The following is a 22,909-nucleotide window of genomic DNA, read 5'->3' on the forward strand; positions in this document are numbered from 1 at the left end:
CCAGACCCGGCCCGGGGTCGGGTCTAACCGCAACCAGTTTTTTCCCCTCCACTCAAGCACCGCCGACATCTACTAGTGCCGACCTCCCCTGTGCCCTAGCATCCGCTGTCGTGCCACTGCCGAACCACCGCCGGCGCACCAGTGCACTAGCATTGTCATCGGATCATTGATCACCTCCGACCAGTGAAGAGGAAGTTAGGTAAGGATTTTTGTTAACGTCAACAGTGATATGGATTGAGGTATACTACTATAAGGTTTTCTATTTAGTTGGATTTGGAATTTGTTTTCCAATTGGAAGTGGACGGTCTGAAGTTACTGGATTCCGGTCTTTCCGTTGTGAATCGGGTTCGTTGCCATCACAGACGACTGAAGGAGAGTTAGAGGTAATGGTTATGGTTTGGGAACATGGTTTGGAAGGGAAATTACTTATTTGGGCTTGCTTGATATGTTTCCAGCAACAATTTTCCTTGTTTGTGGATTTACAGAAGCGACTGAGAAGTAAGGTAAACAATAGAGCATTTGATACCTGCTACAGATCATGGTCTTGATTCGATTGTTTAGATGGATGATTATGAGTAGATTGAGGTTGTGTATGTTGGATCGAGAAGCGCTAGAGGGGGGGGTGAATAGCGCTCGTGGCTATCTTGTTCGATTATCGGAATCGTAAGAACTATCGGAGTAATTAAGCAGCGGAATAAAACAAAGTAAGCACACAGAGATAGGAGGATTTGATTTTTACTTCGTTCGGAGCCTTGATCGACTCTTACTCGAAGGCCCGCGATCCTTGATCGCTTCCGGTGGGCAACAACTATAAGCTCGTTAAAAGATTACAATTATGAGTACAAATAAAAGCTATAAATATTATACCGACAACAAGAAATGCTAATTCTGAAGCTTCGGGTCGTCGGGCACTTGTAGCAGCACTTCGGAGCGTCTTTTGGAGCAGCACGTTGATGAAAGATCACTTGGAATTCGTTAGTCTGAAGTGCTGGTCGAAACCCCCTTATAAAGGGTGTTCAAGGCGCCTTGAAGGCTGTTCAAGGCGCCTCCATGCTGCCTGGTCTTCCGCGTGGATCAAAACTGACCTGGTCGAATTTCATCCATTCAAGGCGCCTTATATCCCTCTCAAGGCGCCTTCCAAGGCGCCTTCTACCTTCTTCAAGGCGCCTCCAATGGTGCTTCACAGCCAGCTCATCCTTTGCACCCGAGGCGCCTCCAAGCTCCATGGAGGCGCCTCGGACACTGTTCATCCGAGGGAAAACTACCTTATTTTGTACCTGCAAGACTTGTTAGTCCCAAAAAATATCCTGCAACACAAAATTAGCACAAAATAAAGAATGTTTATGACAGTCTCCGGACTGTCCGGGTCTGACTTCGGATTTCCAACCGGAAACCCTAGGTCGACCCGACGCCTACTGTTCCCTCTACGGGGAACGCGTCCTCACCTACTCCCCTCAGGAGAAATTACCAGATGTCAGTCCGGTCCTCCAGACCGACTGGACTTTCCACCTAGGTTTACCACCCCCTAGGACCTAGGGTTACCGCCCCCTAGGGTTTTTCTCCACCTAGGGTTACACCCCCTAGGAACTAAGGTTGCCGCCCCGTAGGGTTTTCCTCCACCTAGGGTTACCGCCCCCTAGGACCTAAGGTTGCCGCTCCTTAGGGTTTTCCTCCACCTAGGGTTACCGCCCCCTAGGACCTAAGGTTGCCCCCCCTTAGGATTTTCCTTCACCTAGGGTTACCGCCCCCTAGGACCTAAGGTTACCCCCCTTAGGATTTTCCCTTGCCTAACCGCAGTTAGGACTTTCCTGAAACCCTATTTAACCACGTTAGATAACAAGGAATCTTAACTTTGAATCCCTTTGCCATTATCAAAACTGAGGTTCGATCGTCGGATGCTTACTGCACCAACAGTGTATATTGATAAGGAAGCTAACCCTAAATGGTTTATGGATTAGGAATTTGTTTAGCTATTTGTTTAAAATTAACTTAGCTAAACTGTACGATTTATTACAGGACTTGGATTCAAGATGAGCACATCGACATAGAGGTTGATTAGCTCGATCTATTGGAGGCGGGTACTTTGACTTATGTCTTTGATATGCATAATAATATGTTTAACATATAGCAGTGATTGTGTAATCATTTTGTTTCGGTTGGTCACTACATGATAGTTACATGGTTGCTTGTTTATTTATTCTACACTGCATATTATTTACCTGATCATATATGCTTTAGGTAGTGACCTAACCACATGCTATGTTATCTTCTGGATCTAGGGTTTATTTGATGCCCTATCTGATTTGTGTACCTTTTATCTGATACATCTTCCAGTGGTACACACTTTGTATTATTTATATGGTCATTACTATGTTATTCATGAGATTGTCATGCTTAGTGTCATGCATCATGATTGCATGCTGTGCGATTGTCGGCTCCACTATGGTTGAGCCCATCGCCAGTTACATGTACTGCACACACCACCACCCATGGATTAGTGGTATATCAGGCAGGTGTGTGGCGGTTCTGCTGTTTGGCTCCGTTGGTCAGGTGACTCAGCGTGGTAGCCGGCAGTCAGTTCCGCTCTGTTTGGCTCCGCTGGCATTTAGTGTAGCAGCGTGGTAGCCGGCAGATGGTGGACTCTGTTTGGCTCCGTTGGTCAGATGACTCAGCGTGGTAGCCGGCAGAGATATCCTCCCCGTCATCGTGTACCGGGAGATGAGAGCATTGAGCTCCCCCATTTATGATTTGGGGTCAGAGGACAGGAGTACTCCGACAGCATTCCGTCCACTCAGTCACTGCCAGGAGCAGTGATGTCAGAGTGCACGGTCACCATATGCATTTATTGCATTTATTGTTTGTGATTGCTGCATTTATATGGATGCATATGATTGACATGCATACAGGATTATGACTTCCCTGGTCTGACGACCCTGTTACCTTTGTACTTTGTTTCCAGTTAGTACAGTTATCTCCTGATTTCGTTTCAATTACATTTATCCTTCTCGTATTCAGGAGACTGTACGCATGATTAGTGTTGTCTGTTATTTGTTTTATTATGCATATCAGTTGTACCTGCTGAGTGTTGGACTCACCCCGTTTCCATTATTGATATATTTTCAGGTTGAGGCTGTCAGGAGCAGTTCCAGTCGCTGGTTCCCACAGCACGTAGTGCTAGTCCTCTGCTAGTTTTGAGTTGTTATTTTATTTTAGCTTTTCTCTATCAGACTTTGTTTTAGTCTTGTTTTGGATTTTACATAAGGATATTGTATGGAATCCTTCCGTTTGATGGACTTTTGGTATGATTTGGATTTTATTCTACTACATGCCTGCCTGGACGGCAGAAGAGGTGAGTTTACGAGTGTAGTTGAGTAGGGTGGATTTCGAGTCAGAGTACTATTGTTAGTGATTACTATTATTAACTGCGTGGTTGTGACAGCCAGAGGCTGAATATCTATATAAACTGCGTGGTGATTGTTTTTATTTATTGTTATAATTCCAGCCGCCTGTGGCTGAGGTATATGTGTTATGTAGAAGTTTTAGATTGTCCGCTGTACAGGGGAGATGCTGCCGAAATTTCTTCGGACAGGGACTCCTTTGGGGCGTGACAATTTAGTGGTATCAGAGCTTAAGTTTTGCGATCGTTGTTTTTGTATTTTGGATATTTGGGATAACCTGATACCAATTTTTATGGTATCAGAGTGTCAAAGTTTGGCGATACTTGTTGGGTTCCGTGTGTTGGATTTTCGAGATTTATCTGATACCAATTTATTGGTATCAGAGCAGGGTGTGATACTTGCTTTTAGTATTCTGGATATATTGTGCTAGCCCAAGTTTGCGAGTCAAACTGGGTAGTTATTTTTGGTTGTACGGATTTTCTATTACGTATATGTTTTGGACTTTCGTTTCGGATTTTATTATGGATTTCCAATGATTTTCTCGTTCGGAATTTTGAGGTCAAATTGGGGACTGGACAGCGACGGAACATCTCCAGACAGCAATTAGGTATGAAATTATTTTAGTAAGTGTTGACACTTGTAGTAATATCTGTGATATAATTTAACAGATATGAGGCGATCTACACGTATTGCTGCGAGACGTGGTGCTGGACGACCACGTACGAGGACCGCGGGATCTCTGGATACACCAGAGATGCCTTCTGTTGATGAGTCTGTCAGTCAGGGACAGACTCAGCCTACTGTGGGTGCGTCGGGCTCTCAGACCCCAATGGCTCCTCTAGGGGTACCTACCTCAGCTGCACCGACAGTACCTACTCCTACTGTATTTCCGGTACCACCAGGGGTACCATTGGCATACCCGACACCTGCTCCAGTGCAGCCTACGGCGTACCCGGCACCACCGCCACCTGGACCCACCGTGTATCCGGCACCTGCAGCCCCTGTGCCCCCAGTACATACAGTGTACTCAGCAACACCTGCATTAGGGATACCGGCTACTCCACATCCGGTACCATTGCCTACCGTACATCCAACCGCGGCCACCTATGTTCACCCTACAGTTCCATCGACGGCATATGCTCCAGTTTACTCGGTAACACCGGGAGTACCTCCTCCGGTTTATGCACTGGTACCACCTGTAGCACCAGCTCTAGTGTTTCCGCCAGTTCTGACAGCCGTTCCGACACATCTCACTGACTTTGTCGCGGCACGAGCCAGGATTCCAGTGTTGGCAGAATCGATGAAAAGTCGATTCACACTCTTCTGAGGAGATAGAGATCCGAGTGTGGCCTTGTCTTGGATTGAGACTATGGAGCGGACTTTCTTTTATATTGCTTGCTCCGAGTGGGAGAAAGCAGAGCTGGCTGCTTTTCACTTACGGGACGTGGCCAACACTTGGTGGCTTACCCAGTGTTCCATCATCGGTGAGTGGAACATCACTTGGGCCAGATTCAGAGAGGCTTTTGAGAGCCGTTTCTTTCCACGAGCTTATCAGATGGCTCGTCGGCAGGATTTCCTGAGTTTGCGACAGAATAATCGGACAGTGACTGAGTATAATGCAGAGTTTGACAGATTGGCCAGATTTTGTCCAGAGCTAGTTGTTGAGGACAGTTCACGTATGCAGCAGTTCATTCAGGGGTTGGATGGATATTTGCAACTAAGACTTGTCGGTCTTGGTATCACATCTTATGCGGAGATGTTGGACAAAGCCCTCATTATTGAGTCAGCTCAGCAGAGAGTTTTTCTGGATAGGAAAAGGAAGCAGCCGAGTCAGACATCTGGACAGATCCAGCAGCCTCAGGCTACATCACAACAGAGCAGGCGTAGTCGATCAGATCAGGGTACATCTGGGGTATCACGTAAACCTCAGAAATCAGGGCAGTCTTCTTCGGGACGTTTCCGGTCTTCCCAGCAGAGCCGGAAACAACCCGCTAGCGACATTCGCTGTTTCATATGTGGGTCCAGAGATCATGTCACTTCAGCCTGTTCTCTGGGACATTCAGTTTGCTTTCATTGCAAACTGCCTGGGCACCAGAGCCGAGATTGTCCGCAGAAGACTCAGCATATGACTTCCGGAGGGTCTGATCATGGAGGACAGTCCGGTCAGTCCGGAACTTATCGAGGAGGGCGAAGAGCCCAACCTTCACATGGCCAGCAGCGGAGTGCTTCACCTGCAGCAGCGGCATTTGGCATGCTTGGACAGGAGTACTCCAGTGCTTCCATAGCATCTCAGAGTTCTGTTCCAGGACCTTATTATCCGATGCAGGGGCAGTATCAGATGCAGCCTCAGCCTTTAGGCCAGTACCAGACTCAGTCTCAGCTAGCTGCACAGTATCAGTCACCGTCTTCTTTGGCACATTATCCAGCACCGCCTTAGTGGCAGGCTTCTGCCCAACCGCAGCAGCCGCTGGCAGCGTTACCTCCTCCTCCTCCGCCAGAGACTGGACGTGTTCATGCGATGACCAGAGAGGATGCGCAACGAGCCGACGGATCCATTTTCCGCAGTATGATTTCTATTTATGCCTTATCTGCAGATATACTGATAGATACTGGTAGCTCGCATTCATTTATATCTCTCACTTTTATGCGGGAGGTTGGTAGATTACCCACTTTCAGACCCCAGCGATTGACCGTCTCCCTACCGTCCGGTGATTCATTGGACGTCACCCAGGAGATCAGAGGTTGCCCATTAGATTTTGGCAACCTAATACTTACAGTGGATCTTTTAGTATTAGAAATGGTCGATTTTTATATTATTCTTGGCATAGACTGTTTGTTAGCATATCATACCACAGTTGATTGCCAGACGAGGGTGGTCACATTTCGGCCTCTGAACCAACCCTCGTGGGATTTCACTGGCATCAGAGACGACGGCTTATCGATCATTTCGGCGATACAGGCTCAGAAGTTGCTGTCACATGGCTGTCAGGGTTTTCTGTTATCTTTGATCAGTACTGAGGGCAGCATCAGTTCGCAGCTCTCCGACGTTCCTGTAGTCCGGGAGTACCCAGATGTATTTCCAGAGGAGCTGCCAGGTTTGCCTCCCAGAAGGCCAGTGGAGTTCGCTATTGAGTTGATTCTGGGAACCGCACCGGCATCGAAAGCTCCTTATCGTATGACACCAAAAGAGTTGAACGAGCTGAAGGTTCAACTCCAGGAGCTTTTGGATAGGGGATTTATTCGCCCTAGTGTTTCTCCATGGGGTTCTCCGGTGTTATTCGTCAAGAAAAAGGACGGCACCATGAGGTTATGTATTGACTACAGACAGTTGAATGCAGTGACCGTCAGAAATAAATATCCTTTACCATGGATCGAGGATTTGTTTGATCAGCTCAGAGGAACATCAGTGTATTCTAAGATTGATCTGCGATCCGGATATCATCAGCTGAGAGTCAGAGACTCAGATATTCAGAAGACAGCTTTCCGTACTCGATACGTGTTGGTGCAACATCCCTCAGGTCAAGGTTGACCTGGTTGACCAAGCTGAGTCTTGGTTTGAGTTTAGATGTTTGACAATAAGAAATTGATTGAAGAAGAGTCAAGTAGGTCAAGGTTGACCGGATACTTGACTGGGAAGTCCTAACTGGGATGTTAGGTAGAATGGAAGTCCTGGTGAGTGAAGCCAGGCAGATGGAAAACCCTAGTGAGTGAAGCTAGGTGAAAGTTCTGGTGAGTGAAGCCAGGTGAAAGCCCTAGTGAGTGAAGCTAGGCAGATGGAAAACCCTAGTGAGTGAAGCTAGGTGAAAGTCCTGGTGAGTGAAGCCAGGTGAAAGCCCTAGTGAGTGAAGCTAGGCAGATGAAAACCCTAGTGAGTGAAGCTAGGTGAAAGTCCTGGTGAGTGAAGCCAGGCAAGGGAAAATCCAGATGGATCAAGGATGATCGGACATCTGGTGTTGGGAAGTTCAAGTAGGTCAAAGGATTGACTGGATACTTGGCACGAGGAAATACAGATAGGTCAAAGGGATTGACCAGACATCTGATGGGAGTCCAAGTAGGTCAAGGGAGTGACAAGATACTTGGCATGAATAGAAAGGTCCAAGTGGGTCAAAGGGATTGACCAGACACTTGGTGGGAAGTCCTAGCAGGTCAAAGGAGTGACCAGATGTTAGGCATGGTGTACCAACAGGTCAAGGCTGACCGGATGTTGGTTTGAGAGGCTTGGAACTTGGTTTTGGGCAAAAACCAAGTGTTGGATCGATCAGTGGATCGATCCAGGAGCTGGATCGATTAGTGGATCGATCCAGGCCTTTCCTAAGCGAACAGAGAGCCTCTGGATCGATCCGTGGATCGATCTAGATGTCCCAATCGATCAGTGGATCGATTGGGACGCGGCTGCTTCGCGCGATAAGCGCTGGATCGATCCATGGATCGATCCTGCATTCGCGCGAAGGCGCTGGATCGATCCGTGGATCGATCCAAAGCCTCCCCGATCGATTGGGAACATTCGAATCGATCGGGATCCGACCGTTGCGTCGGGTTTATAGCCGCAGGCGAACGTTGTCTTCAGTATCTCTTCACCGATTCACTTCAGATCTCTCGCCAGCTCCTCCACAGCACTCATAAAGCTCAGATCGCCAGTTCTTGAAGGATCTTGGAAGTTCTCCAAGTCAAGAGGCGGATCAAAGCCAAGAAGAGAAGCTAGGGTTAGAGTTTATACTCATTGTAAGCTTGTAAGCTTGTATTTCTTGTATCCTTTCCCTCTCTTCTTGTATTGAGTCTTGTAGGGCTTTTCCGCCCTTGGTAGTTACCATAAAGGAGAGTTTTATTAGTGGAGGGTGTGTGTATTGATGTGGATCCTTGGATTAGTCACCTCTTGTGAGGTGGATACCAAGTAAACCAACTGTGTTAGCGTTGTGTGATTGTTTCTTTGTATTTCCGCTGCACATCTTTGAAGGAACAAGCAACGCCGACCACCGAGCGAACGCGACGAGCTATTCCCCCCCCCCCCCCCCCTCTAGCTACTTTTGGTTCTAACAAGTGGTATTAGAGCAAGGCCGCTCTTCACCGGAATCATCGCCGGAAGGGTCAAGCATAACAAGAAAAGCTAGAGGGTGAAGAAGTTGGAGCAAATTCTTCAAGTTCAAGACTTTATCAAGCTCAACTTCAAGATGCAATTCCAAGATGGACTTGAATTTGACACAAGGGTGGCTCCACCGTACACATCCACAAGCTTCGATTCTTGGAAATCAAGAATCGAAAATTTTCTTATGATGGAGATAGAGCAATGGTTTGCTCTAATGGAAGGCTTCAAGGCTCCAAGAAATTCAAAGGGCAAAGTTCTCAAGAGGAGCAAGTGGAGCCAAGAGCAAGTCCAAAGGTGCGAGGCCAATGACAAAGTGACCAAGCTTTTGGTCAATTTATTGCCAAGCACCATCCTTTGCAAAATTGGAGAATTTGAAGATGCAAAGGAATTATGGAGCAAATTGACCAAGCTTCATGAAGAGATCCCCTCCACTGCACAAGATCATGAAGAATCCAGAGAGGGTGACTCTTTGGAGCAAGACCAAGAGGAGGACTCCGAGATTGAGAGATGCTCAACCTCCGAAGAAGAGGAAATCCAAGAAGCTTCATCCTCAAGGGAATGCACCGAAGGGAACAAGGAGGGAGTATACTCCTTGTTTCATATTCAAGATGATGAAGCCTCCACCTCTAGGATTGAGGGGGAGCAATCCTTGGTGACACCAGATCAAGAAGAAGGAGAAGCTTCTACATCCGGGTCAAGTGAAGAAGAAGAAGATGGTGCCACCTCCAACATTCAAGAAATATCAAATGGAGGAACAAGTGCCATCCCTACACACGAAGGTAAAAATAGTTCAATTAGTAATAAAAATCATATTATATGTTTTGAATGTAGGGAACATGGGCACTACAAGAGCAAGTGTCCAAACTTGGCCAAGAAGAAGGGTCAAGTGGCACCAAAGGGCAAGGAGAAGCCAAAGGAGACCATTCCCGGAACAAAGAAGAGCAAGGAGCACATTGTGTGCTTCTCTTGCAATCAAAAGGGGCATTACCGGAGTCAATGCCCTAAGGGGAAGAAGATGGTCAAGGCTCAAGGAGGGAGCTCAAGTCAAGGGGGAGCTTCTAAGGTAAAAAGGAAGGTAACTTTTATTGTGCCTACCCCTTTACATCATGGTAAAAAGCATGATAGTTCTAATTTTTATCATTTTAATGCAATTTACCATAAGAATAGAAAGCATGAGGGCTTTAAGGAAAAGCATGTGGCCCTACATGCCAAAACTACCCAACCTAAGGTAAGGAATGTAGGTAAAAGTCTAGGCAAGAACTCTAAGGATTTTAGCTACAAGCCTAGAAACAAAAATGCTCATGGACTTAATGGAAAATCAAAAACTAAGGACTTAGTGATGGAAAATCAAGTCTTGAGGTCAAGACTTGACAAACTAGAAAAGACCCTAAAAATGATGGAAAATATCCTTAAAGGGCAAAATGAGCAAAATCTAGGTTTAGGGGTACAAAAGTCATCCAATGGCCATAGAGGTTTGGGATACAAACCCAAAGCTAAAAAGGATGTGCCTAGTTATCATAGGGTTCCATATAGCTATGGAACAAACCCTAAGTCTAGAGGTCAAGTCAAAGATACAAGGGAAGATATCCCTAGAAGTATCTTTGCAACCAAAGTGACTAAGACTTCTAAGAAGTCTAAGAAAGTCACTAACAAGGTCACAAGGGAGGCTATCCCTAGAGTTGACCTAGAAAATGTGACCAAGGCTTCTAAGAAGCCCAACAAGGTCACTAGGAAGGTATCTAGGGAAGTTATCCCTAGTGAGTACCTAGAGCATCCAAGGAGCACCAATAGGTGTTGGGTTCCTAGGAGCATTTTCTCTACCCCATAAATGGGTTAGAGAGTATCAACTCTAAGAAGAAGGGTAGTTAACCCAACTTTGAAGAAATTGACACTCAAGGAGCATTTTCAAGGTTTTGTTAACCTTTGAAAATGAAATGGAATTATTATTTACTCCGTGAAAGAGTAAAATGTGCCTAATGATGGAAGAATTGATTTTAATCTTAAATGGCACATATTGGGAAATTCATAAGAACTACCAAGTTGGGATTTTGGTATGTTCTTAGGAAATTTAAGGCGATCTGAGTCTTAATTTAAAGGTGCTACTCTTGTGGAAAAGTGAAATAGGCCAACATTTGAGGATATGCTTATTTTCAATTGGCATGCATTAATCAAGGGAATTAGAAATGCAAATTTAGGCTTTGGCATTTTCTTGAAGCACTTTAGGGCAATCTAGGTTTAAGTTGTAAGTTTAGCTAAGATCTTAAGGATACTTAGATAGTTAATCTAGGTATATTTTATTTATGCTAAATCTTGCCATGATTGTTTGCCCATCATATGCCATGACATCATGTCTATTTTTTTGCATTCATGTTTTATTATGCAAAATCCAAAAATACCATGTCATGACATTCATACATCATGTAGTTATATGAATTTTTCTTTTGAAAGTTATTTTATTTTGATGTATGCCATAACATTATCATGCATTAGTTTAATTCCTTATAATTAAGGACAAATAACATTTAACAACACTTATTAACAAGTGACATCCTAGGTGGATGTCTAATATCTTTAAAATGCCTAGATAGATATGCATGATCCCTAGATTAGGGCAAAACCAAAATCTACATCTCACAAAGACTATAAGACGACTTGTATGTGCTTTAGTGCACATTAGATACAAGTGAGATGTTAGGATGATGAACAAAGCTCAAGATATTGATTGAGTGCATTCTTTTGAGTTTTTTTTTGGTTCATCAAAACACATAGTTATGTGTTTCCCATCATTGGGAAAGCTAATGTACAAGTCATGTGCATTATGCCCAAGGAACATGATGGGATATTGGTTTTGAAAATGTTTTTAAAATGCTTTTGGAAAACCATGGTGAAGGCTATCTTTTGATAGTAATCACCATTGAATAGTTAGACACAAACTTGAAGAAAACGCTAAAGTTTTAGCAAGTTTTCAAGCTTGTGTCAATCTTTGAAAATATGATGTATTTTTATAGAAAACTATTTTTCCATGATTAAGTATGCCCTAAATAATGTCTACACGAAATTTTATGATTTTTGGATTTTTGTAGAATTTTCTAGGAGTTTCTGAAGTTGACTGAAATGGAATTTCAGCAACTATCAGAGCTTCGATCGATCCATGGATCGATTGGAGTGCCTGAATCGATCCGTGGATCGATTCAGAAGGCAAGTCTCCCGCGATCAGCCGATCGATCCAGGTAGTCTGAATCGATCAGTGGATCGATTCAGAAAGGTTCAATCGATTGGAACCCAACTCCAATCGATCCAAGTTGCTGATTTTGGCTGGGAAGGCCTGATTTCAGCATCTTTGAACCTCTTTGAGTCTAGGTAACCATTCCAAACCCCCAAAATACATTTGTATACATACAAAGGGTGTTTTCATGTGAAAACAAGGATGGATTGGTTAAGGAAAGCTTCATTGAAGTTTAGGTTGAGGTTTGTTTCAAATTTTGAGTATTTGAACCTCAAAACTTCTAAATCTGGGTTTCCTAAAGGTTTAAGGATTCCAAGTCATTGTTGGTGCAATGACAGAAGTTACCACAATGTCTTTAGGGGGAGGGACTCTTTAAAGACATGAAAAATTTATTTTTCATGAACCTTGGAAGGTGGTTAACCTTCTTTAAAGAAAATGCTCATGTATGAGCTTTTGAACTTGAAATGGGGAGTGGATATCCTCATTATTTCAAGTGGGAACTCAAGTGGTTAGAAAATGCTCAAGGTTGGGTATTTGTCTACATTGAGGGAGAAGTTAAGGATAAATGAAGGGTATGAGACCTTCATTATCGTGTTGATCACAACGAGCGATGTTGTGAACAACGTTGAGCAACTCTTCAGGGGGAGAATCGTCAACAAATGGATTTGTTGATGAGTACCCAAAATTGGGGCATGGGTTGATGTGTGCCCAAAGATGGGTTGATGTGTGCCAATAGGGGGAGAATGAAAGTACCTGTGATTGGGTGTAAGTTAGGCTTTCATTACCTAGAGGGAGTGTGCCCTCTTAGGGGGAGAATGAAGAGCTTAATTTATGTGTTCATTACCTAGTGGCATGAAGATTGAGGCTATAGGATTAGCCTAACTTACATGTGGTATTGTAAGTGTTATTATGGTATTGTCAAACATCAAAAAGGGGAAGATTGTTGGTGCAACATCCCTCAGGTCAAGGTTGACCTGGTTGACCAAGCTGAGTCTTGGTTTGAGTTTAGATGTTTGACAATAAGAAATTGATTGAAGAAGAGTCAAGTAGGTCAAGGTTGACCGGATACTTGACTGGGAAGTCCTAACTGGGATGTTAGGTAGAATGGAAGTCCTGGTGAGTGAAGCTAGGCAGATGGAAAACTCTAGTGAGTGAAGCTAGGTGAAAGTCCTGGTGAGTGAAGCCAGGTGAAAGCCCTAGTGAGTGAAGCTAGGCAGATGGAAAACCCTAGTGAGTGAAGCTAGGTGAAAGTCCTGGTGAGTGAAGCCAGGTGAAAGCCCTAGTGAGTGAAGCTAGGCAGATGAAAACCCTAGTGAGTGAAGCTAGGTGAAAGTCCTGGTGAGTGAAGCCAGGCAAGGGAAAATCCAGATGGATCAAGGATGATCGGACATCTGGTGTTGGGAAGTTCAAGTAGGTCAAAGGATTGACTGGATACTTGGCACGAGGAAATACAGATAGGTCAAAGGGATTGACCAGACATCTGATGGGAGTCTAAGTAGGTCAAGGGAGTGAACAGATACTTGGCATGAATAGAAAAGTCCAAGTGGGTCAAAGGGATTGACCAGACACTTGGTGGGAAGTCCTAGCAAGTCAAAGGAGTGACCAGATGCTAGGCATGGTGTACCAACAGGTCAAGGCTGACCGGATGTTGGTTTGAGAGGCTTGGAACTTGGTTTTGGGCAAAAACCAAGTGTTGGATCGATCAGTGGATCGATCCAGGCCTTTCCTAAGCGAACAGAGAGCCTCTGGATCGATCCGTGGATCGATCCAGATGTCCCAATCGATAAGTGGATCGATTGGGACGCGGCTGCTTCGCGCGATAAGCGCTGGATCGATCCATGGATCGATCCAGGCATTTTTCCCATAGCACAGAGGCGCTCTGAATCGATCCGTGGATCGATCCAAAGCCTCCCCGATCGATTGGGAACATTCGAATCGATCGGGATCCGACCGTTGCGTCGGGTTTATAGCCGCAGGCGAACATTATCTTCGGCATCTCTTCACCGATTCACTTTAGATCTCTCGCCAGCTCCTCCACAGCACTCACAAAGCTCAGATCGCCAGTTCTTGAAGGATCTTGGAAGTTCTCCAAGTCAAGAGGCGGATCAAAGCCAAGAAGAGAAGCTAGGGTTAGGGTTTATACTCATTGTAAGCTTGTAAGCTTGTATTTCTTGTATCCTTTCCCTCTCTTCTTGTATTGAGTCTTGTAGGGCTTCTCCGCCCTTGGTAGTTACCATAAAGGAGAGTTTTATTAGTGGAGGGTGTGTGTTGGTGTGGATCCTTGGATTAGTCTCCTCTTGTGAGGTGGATACCAAGTAAACCAACCGTGTTAGCGTTGTGTGATTGTTTCTTTGTATTTCTGCTGCACATCTTTGAAGGAACAAGCAACGCTGACCACCGAGCGAACGCGACGAGCTATTCACCCCCCCCCCCTCTAGCTACTTTTGGTCCTAACAATACGGTCATTATGAGTTTTTGGTAATGCCATTTGGGCTTACCAATGCTCCAGCGGTGTTTATGGATTTGATGAACCGCATATTTCTGGAGTATCTTGATCAGTTTGTTATCGTTTTTATTGATGACATATTGGTGTACTCGCATTCCGAGGAGGAGCATGCACAGCATCTTCGTATAGTCTTGGAGATTCTTAGCCGACATCAGCTGTACGCGAAGTTCAGTAAGTGTGCATTCTGGTTATCCTCAGTCGATTTTCTGGGACACGTGGTTTCTAGTAGAGGTATTTCAGTTGATCCTCAGAAGATCGAGGCTGTCACCGGTTGGGAGCAGCCGAAGTCAGTTCAGGAGATCCGCAGTTTTCTGGGATTGGCCGGATATTACCGACGTTTTATCGAGGGTTTCTCGCGTATTGCTATGCCGCTGACACGCCTTACCAGGAAGGGCGTGAAGTTTATGTGGACAGAGGATTGTGAGACCAGCTTTCAGGAGCTGAAGCGGAGATTAGTGTCGACTCCAGTTTTGGTTTTACCTTCTGGAGAGGACGGATTTGTACTCTACACCGACGCGTCTCTTCAGGGTTTGGGCGCTGTTCTGATGCAGCACGGCAGAGTAGTCTCTTATGCTTCTCGTCAGCTGAAGGAGCATGAGAAGAACTACTCAGTTCATGACTTGGAGTTAGCTGCCATCATCTTTGCTCTGCAGCTTTGGCGGCATCATTTATACGGTATTACATTTGAGATTCTCACTGATCATAAGAGTCTCAAATATATTTTCACCCAGAAGGAGCTTAATCTCCGACAGAGGAGATGGATGGAGTTCCTGAAGGACTACGATTGTACCATTAGCTACCACCCAGGGAAAGCTAATGTGGTTGCCGATGCACTCAGCAGGAAGTCCAGAGGGACTTTGGCTTGCCACCGGACTTCAGTCACGGACTTGATTCAGAGTTTTTCTGAGTTAGACTTGGAGGAGCAGGGATCTACAGAGCAGGGTATTCTTATTACTATGGTTGCTCAGTCGTCGATCAGGACGAGGATCCAAGAGGCCCAGGCCAGTGATCAGCATTGTCAGTTCATTTGCAGTCAGATAGCTTCCGGGCAGCAGACCGAGTTTACACGAGACGAGGAGGGTGTTATATACTTCCGAGGCAGATTATGCGTACCTCAGTCTCATCCGGTCTTACAGGAGCTACTTCAGGAGGCTCACCGTTCTCGATTTGTGATCCATCCAGGCGGGACCCGTATGTATCGAGATTTGAGACATTCCTACTGGTGGAACGGCATGAAGAAAGACATCACGGATTTCGTAGCTAGATGTCTTGTCTGTCAGCAGGTGAAGGTTGAACACCAGAGACCTGCAGGATTACTTCAGCGGATTCCTATTCCTGAGTGGAAGTGGGATCACATCACTATGGACTTTGTGGTGGGTTTGCCGAGGACACGATGAGGCCATGACGCGATTTGGGTAATCGTTGATCGATTAACCAAATCCGCGAATTTCTTAACGATCCGGAGGACTGATTCCCTGGATCGATTGGCAGATCTGTATTCCCGAGAGATTATCAGACTACATGATGTTCCGTTGAGTATCATTTCGGATAGAGATCCACGGTTTACGTCTCGTTTCTGGCAGAGTCTGCAGCAGGCCTTGGGCACACAGCTCCGATTTAGTACAGCTTTCCATCCACAGACAGATGGGCAGTCAGAGCGGACCATTCAGACTTTAGAGGACCTACTGAGGTCGTGTGTTATGGATTTCGGAGGCAGTTGGGAGGACCATCTGCCGTTAGTAGAGTTTGCTTACAACAACAGCTTTCATTCGGCTATCCAGATGGCACCGTTTGAGGCATTGTATGGTAGATCTTGTCGGACACCCGTCCTCTGGGATGAGGTTGGAGAGGCCCAGTTGTTGGGACCTCATAGAGTTCAGCAGGATGCAGAGTTGGTCCATACTATCAGACGGAGGATGTCAGAGGCGCAGGACCGCCAGAAGAGTTATGTAGATCGGAGACGCAGACCCTTGGAGTTCTCTGTTGGCGACCATGTATTTCTGCGGGTTTCACCCACGAAAGGGGTGAAGAGATTTGGCCTCAGAGGTAAGCTAGCTCCGCGGTACATTGGCCCTTTCGAGATCTTGGAGAGGATCGGAGGGGTAGCTTACCGGCTAGCACTACCACCGTCCCTGGCAGGCGTCCACGATGTATTCCACGTATCTATGCTGCGGAGATACGTGCCCGACCCGATGCATGTGATGGCAGATATTCCAGTTCCAGTTCAGCCTGACATTACTTATGAGGAGGTTCCGGTACGGATTCTCGACCCGAAAGAGCGTCAGTTGCGGAACAAGACTATCCGGCTGGTTAAAGTCGGATGGCAGCATCATTAAGATGAGGAGGCTACTTGGGAGCTCGAGGATACGATCCGAGCACGTTATCCTCATCTTTCCACTTGAGGTATGTGATTTAGTATACTGTTCAGCATTCATACTTTCTTTATCTGTCGTAGTACTTGCTGATGGTAGATAACGAAATTTGGGGGACCAAATTTTTATTAGTGGGGGAGAATGTAAAATACCAGAAATAGGCGAATATTAATAAGGGATTTTTTCTGGAATTTTTGGAGATTTTTCGGGAATTTTTCGGAGCTCGTACGGATAAGTTAACGGAGATAAAATGGGAACCGGGGAAAGCCTGTTTAGGCTACCCCATTTAAATGAGGAAAAGTTGAATTTCTTAATTCCTTTTCTTTATTTATTTTTCCTTTTCTTTATTTCCTTTTATTTCTTTTATTTTTCCTAGCCGTTTCCCTCTTCCCCGAGACTTTCTTCTCCCTCGCGACCTTCTCTTTGCCCTAACCGCCACAAGCGGCGGTTCATTCCTCTCCCTCGCGTATAAGCTTTGGCTCTTACATCTTCTTCTTTCTTTCCGAGCGTGCAAGCCTTAGCCTCTATCCCGATTTCTTTCTTCCCGCACGAAGCAGTCCAGCGACGCCGCCGAGCTTTGGTCGCCTCACAGCCACTCTCCTCGGCCGATCCTCTGTGCCGGCAACCGAGCCATAGTGCCGACTCTTCCCCTGTTTCCCTCGCTGTGGAGATTCCAGTGCCACCACAGCCGACGACCGAGCCTCTCTGCCGACGCCGTTGTGCCCTAGCCCTGCCGACCTGTGATTTTGCCGTGCCGACCGCAACCAGTTTTTTCCCCTCCACTCAAGCACCGCCGACATCTACTAGTGCCGACCTCCCCTGTGCCCTAGCATCCGCTGTCGTACCACTGCCGAACCACCGCCGGCGCACCAGTGCACTAGCATTGTCATCGGATCATTGATCACCTCCGACCAGTGAAGAGGAAGTTAGGTAAGGATTTTTGTTAACGTCAACAGTGATATGGATTGAGGTATACTACTATAAGGTTTTCTATTTAGTTGGATTTGGAATTTGTTTTCCAATTGGAAGTGGACGGTCTGAAGTTACAGGATTCCGGTCTTTCCGTTGTGAATCGGGTTCGTTGCCATCACGGACGACTGAAGGAGAGTTAGAGGTAATGGTTATGGTTTGGGAACATGGTTTGGAAGGGAAATTACTTATTTGGGCTTGCTCGATTTGTTTCCAGCAGCAATTTTCCTTGTCTGTGGATTTACAGAAGCGACTGAGAAGTAAGGTAAACAATAGAGCATTTGATACCTGCTACAGATCATGGTCTTGATTCGATTGTTTAGATGGATGATTATGAGTAGATTGAGGTTGTGTATATTGATAAGGAAGCTAACCCTAGATGGTTTATGGATTAGGAATTTGTTTAGCTATTTGTTTAAAATTAACTTAGCTAAACTGTACGATTTATTACAGGACTTGGATTCAGGATGAGCACATCGACATAGAGGTTGATTAGCTCGATCTATTGGAGGCGGGTACTTTGACTTATGTCTTTGATATGCATAATAATATGTTTAACATATAGCAGTGATTGTGTAATCATTTTGTTTCGGTTGGTCACTACATGATAGTTACATGGTTGCTTGTTTATTTATTCTGCACTGCATATTATTTACCTGATCATATATGCTTTAGGTAGTGACCTAACCACATGCTATGTTATCTTCTGGATCTAGGGTTTATTTGATGCCCTATCTGATTTGTGTACCTTTTATCTGATACATCTTCTAATGGTACACACTTTGTATTATTTATATGGTCATTACTATGTTATTCATGAGATTGCCATGCTTAGTGTCATGCATCATGATTGCATGCTGTGTGATTGTCGGCTCCACTATGGTTGAGCCCATCGCCAGTTACATGTACTGCACACACCACCACCCATGGATTAGTGGTATATCAGGCAGGTGTATGGCGGTTCTGCTGTTTGGCTCCGTTGGTCAGGTGACTCAGCGTAGTAGCCGACAGTCAGTTCCGCTCTGTTTGGCTCCGTTGGCATTTAGTGTAGCAGCGTGGTAGCCGGCAGATGGTGGACTCTGTTTGGCTCCGTTGGTCAGATGACTCAGCGTGGTAGCCGGCAGAGATATCCTCCCCGTCATCGTGTACCGGGAGATGAGAGCATTGAGCTCCCCCATTTATGATTTGGGGTCAGAGGACAGGAGTACTCCGACAGCTTCCCGTCCACTCGGTCGCTCATCAGGAGCAGTGATGTCAGAGTGCACGGTCACCATATGCATTTATTGCATTTATTGTTTGTGATTGCTGCATTTATATGGATGCATATGATTGACATGCATACAGGATTATGACTTCCCTGGTCTGACGACCCTGTTACCTTTGTACTTTGTTTCCGGTTAGTACAGTTATCTCCTGATTTCGTTTCAGTTGCATTTATCCTTCTCGTATTCAGGAGACTATACGCATGATTAGTGTTGTCTGTTATTTGTTTTATTATGCATATCAGTTGTACCTGCTGAGTGTTGGACTCACCCCGTTTCCATTATTGATATATTTTCAGGTTGAGGCTGTCAGGAGCAGTTCCAGTCGCTGGTTCCCACAGCACGTAGTGCTAGTCCTCTGCTAGTTTTGAGTTGTTATTTTATTTTAGCTTTTCTCTATCAGACTTTGTTTTAGTTTTGTTTTGGATTTTACATATGGATATTGTATGGAATCCTTCCGTTTGATGGACTTTTGGTATGATTTGGATTTTATTCTACTACATGCCTGCCTGGACGGCAGAAGAGGTGAGTTCGTCGGATTTGAGCTTTACGAGTGTAGTTGAGTAGGGTGGATTTTGAGTCAGAGTACTATTGTTTGTGATTACTATTATTAACTGCGTGGTTGTGACATCCAGAGGCTGAATATCTATATAAACTGCGTGGTGATTGTTTTTATTTATTGTTATAATTCCAGCCGCCTGTGGCTGAGGTATATGTGTTATGTAGAAGTTTTAGATTGTCCGCTGTACAGGGGAGATGCTGCCGAAATTTCTTCGGACAGGGACTCCTCTGGGGCGTGACAGGCTTAGTTAGAGGACTTCCAAAATAAAACATGCATAAAGATTTAATCTATGCTTGATTTTTTAATCCAATATAGGTTCCTACCTACTGGATTAATCAGAAATTTTCTTGGAATGTACTTTTTTGTTACTTTTCTGATTTGACTCTTATAAAATCTATAATACCAATTTAGTTCTTGATAATTTATGAAATTTGATATAGCAGAATTTGAACATGCAAACTTTTTCAAATTTTTTATTTATTCTTTTAATTTTTCATGTTCTTCTTTGAATTTATCATACATTTCTAAAGGACATGCATTCGCTAAAATTGCTTTCAATTCTAAAACTTCCTTTTTTAAATTAGTATTTTTAGACTTAAGCTTATATAACGATCTCGTCATAGATTTAATACCTAAATATAATTGGTCAGGAGGTAGTAGATATACCTCACTTACCAGATTTACTCTAAAGCTTATCTCTTCTTCCTCGCTGCAGGTTTCTTCTAAGGAGTCTCCCCCTTTGTTTGTGCTCTCCTCCTGGTGACTTGTCATCAGTGCAAGTCCAGCGTACTCCCCCAAATTATATTCTGATGATGACTCATCCTAAGTCGCCTTCAGGGTTTTGAGCTTTGTTGTGCATCTCTTCTTGTTGTCCTTCTTCTTCAGTTTTGAGCAGTCATCCTTAATGTGTCTTTCTTCATTACAGTAATAGCATCTCACTTTCCTTTTTCTTCTTTTCTTGGCCTGCACTTCATTGAATTTATTAGATCTAAAAAATTTCTTAAATTTTCTTATCATAAATGCTATTCGTCATCGTCGAGGGAAGTGCCAGCATCTGATTCATCCTTCTTAGCTTTTAGGGCAATGTTGTTTGATTTTTCTATGTCCTGAGTATCTACACATCAAGACTCGTGAAGTTCAAAAGTAGAGAATAAACTTTCAAGCATATTTACCTCGAGGTTCTTAGAGATGTAGCAAGCATCTACTAAGACTGACCACTCGAGGTCCTTAGAGATGCAGTAAGCATCTATTAAGGCTAACCATTTTGAAGTTCTCAAAAAACTTAATTTACTCATAAATAAAACATCATATATGAAAATAAAATATCATATTTTTGTTATATTAAGATAACAAAACTTACCCATCGTTAGGGGTGGTATACCGAAATACTAATTTTTTTGAATACTATATCGTACCAAAATATTTGGTATACACAAAAATTATACCGATACCATACCAAATTTTTGGTATATCAAATTTTCAATATGATTAAATTCCATATCATTTAGTGTAAAATTTTGGTATGGTACGATATACCAAAAATTTTGATATAAATGTTATATTGATACCAATACCAAAAATTTTGGAATAGTATTTACCATACTAAAATTTTTGGTATACTATTAAATCAGTATGGTTTAGTATATTTTAGTACAGTATGTGCGGTGTACCAAAATTTTGATATTTTTTCCCACCCCTATCCAACATCATAAATCAAAGTCCTCATTATCATCATCATCATCATCATCGTCATCGTCGTCATCATCATTCTTATGAATTTCACTTACATTCACGTTTATCACTACTCCGCTGGGATCTAGTAATGTTGTAATAATATATTCCTCGGTCTGAAATGTGTTCGTAACTTCCTCTTGTTGATATGCAATATCTTCCTAATATTCCTCAATTTTTTTCCATATTTTCATTTTATAAACAGTCCACCAATCAATCTTGTCACTTTTCAAACTAGGATATGAAGAATAGAATATTTGAATCGTTTGTTATGCTAACACAAATGGTTTATATCTCTTATAGAATATCTTATGATTTATTTCAATTAAATTATACCATGTAGGCACCTTCATCCCTCTGACATAGTCAAACCGGTGACACATAAATAAGATAACTCACATTTCTAGGCTAGGGTATTCTACCACAATAATTTCTTCCAACAAACCATGAAAATAATTACTTGCACCTCCATCATTAGATGATTGAACTCATACCCACTATTCATTATAGTTTTCACCATTCCATATTTTTAAGTATGAAAATTATATCCATTTATAAAATATGCTGACCAAGTATGTACCAATGCTTTTGGACCCTATGACAGATTAATAACAATTCTTGCTCAAGATGAGTTTGATTATCATGAACCTAAAGTCAAATAACTATGTTTAAAAGGCATCATATGTGTAACAAAATTTAGATTGCCTACTTACATATGATTTGAACCATAGTGCAAATTCTTCTTCGCAGAAACAATAAAACTCTTGTGTTGACATTTTAGAATATAAGTTTTAGAAAATACTACATAGTATAAATAATTAATGACACAAGAAATACAAAAAATAAGAAATATATACTAACTCATAATATGACAATACTTCTGGATAATTCAGTAAAATATATGTTTAAGTTGCTCGCCATTTTTGACTAGTTAAGTATCTCTCTTAAATGACCCACTTGGTCAATTATGGTAGTTAAATATTGAGAATGAGTTCAAATTGAGACCAATATGACCCTCATCATTTCTTCCCACTCTTCGCCTTTTGCTATAAATGTGAGACTCAAAATAATATGATGCAAAAGTTGTTACATTTTCCATAAATTATGCATTAACAATAGAGGCTTCAACCCTTGCCTTATTTTTTACTTTTTTCTTTAATGATATAGGAATCTAATTGTAATAAAAAAAATTGTATTAGATATTAATATATAATATAATTTGTCAATTTTTATGCTTGAATAATGAAGTATAGAAGATAAAAAATTTACCTTTCAAATGAATACATCTATCGAAAATGGACTGAACCTCCAACTTTAGCCTCATATAGAAAGTGAATCAAAAGATGTTCCATGAAATAAAAAAATGACAGTGGAAAGATCCTTTCTAAATTACATATAATGATTAGAATGTCCCTTTCTAACGTCTCCATATGTGAATGTCTCAAAACTATTGAGAAAATATCATGAAGGAAAATATTTAACTTTGTAATAACATCCCATATAAAATTTGGTAAGATTTCCTTAAAAGAAATAGGAATGACCCCTTCCATGAATATATGACAATCATGATTTTTCAAACCAATCAATTTGCATTCCTTTAAATCGACACATCTCCGAAGATTAGAGATATAACCATATGAAAATCTCAATGATTTCATCCATTCACAAATAACACCTGATCCTTATTCAATATATAAACTATCTTTGGGTTTGATCCCCTACTACTTTCATTGACATCAAGAGTGAGTCTTCTACAAAAGAGTCTCATAACTTTTCATGCATTCATATTGTCTTTTATTT

Source organism: Zingiber officinale, chromosome 8B (genome assembly GCF_018446385.1).
Source record: "Zingiber officinale cultivar Zhangliang chromosome 8B, Zo_v1.1, whole genome shotgun sequence".
NCBI lineage: Eukaryota > Viridiplantae > Streptophyta > Magnoliopsida > Zingiberales > Zingiberaceae > Zingiber > Zingiber officinale.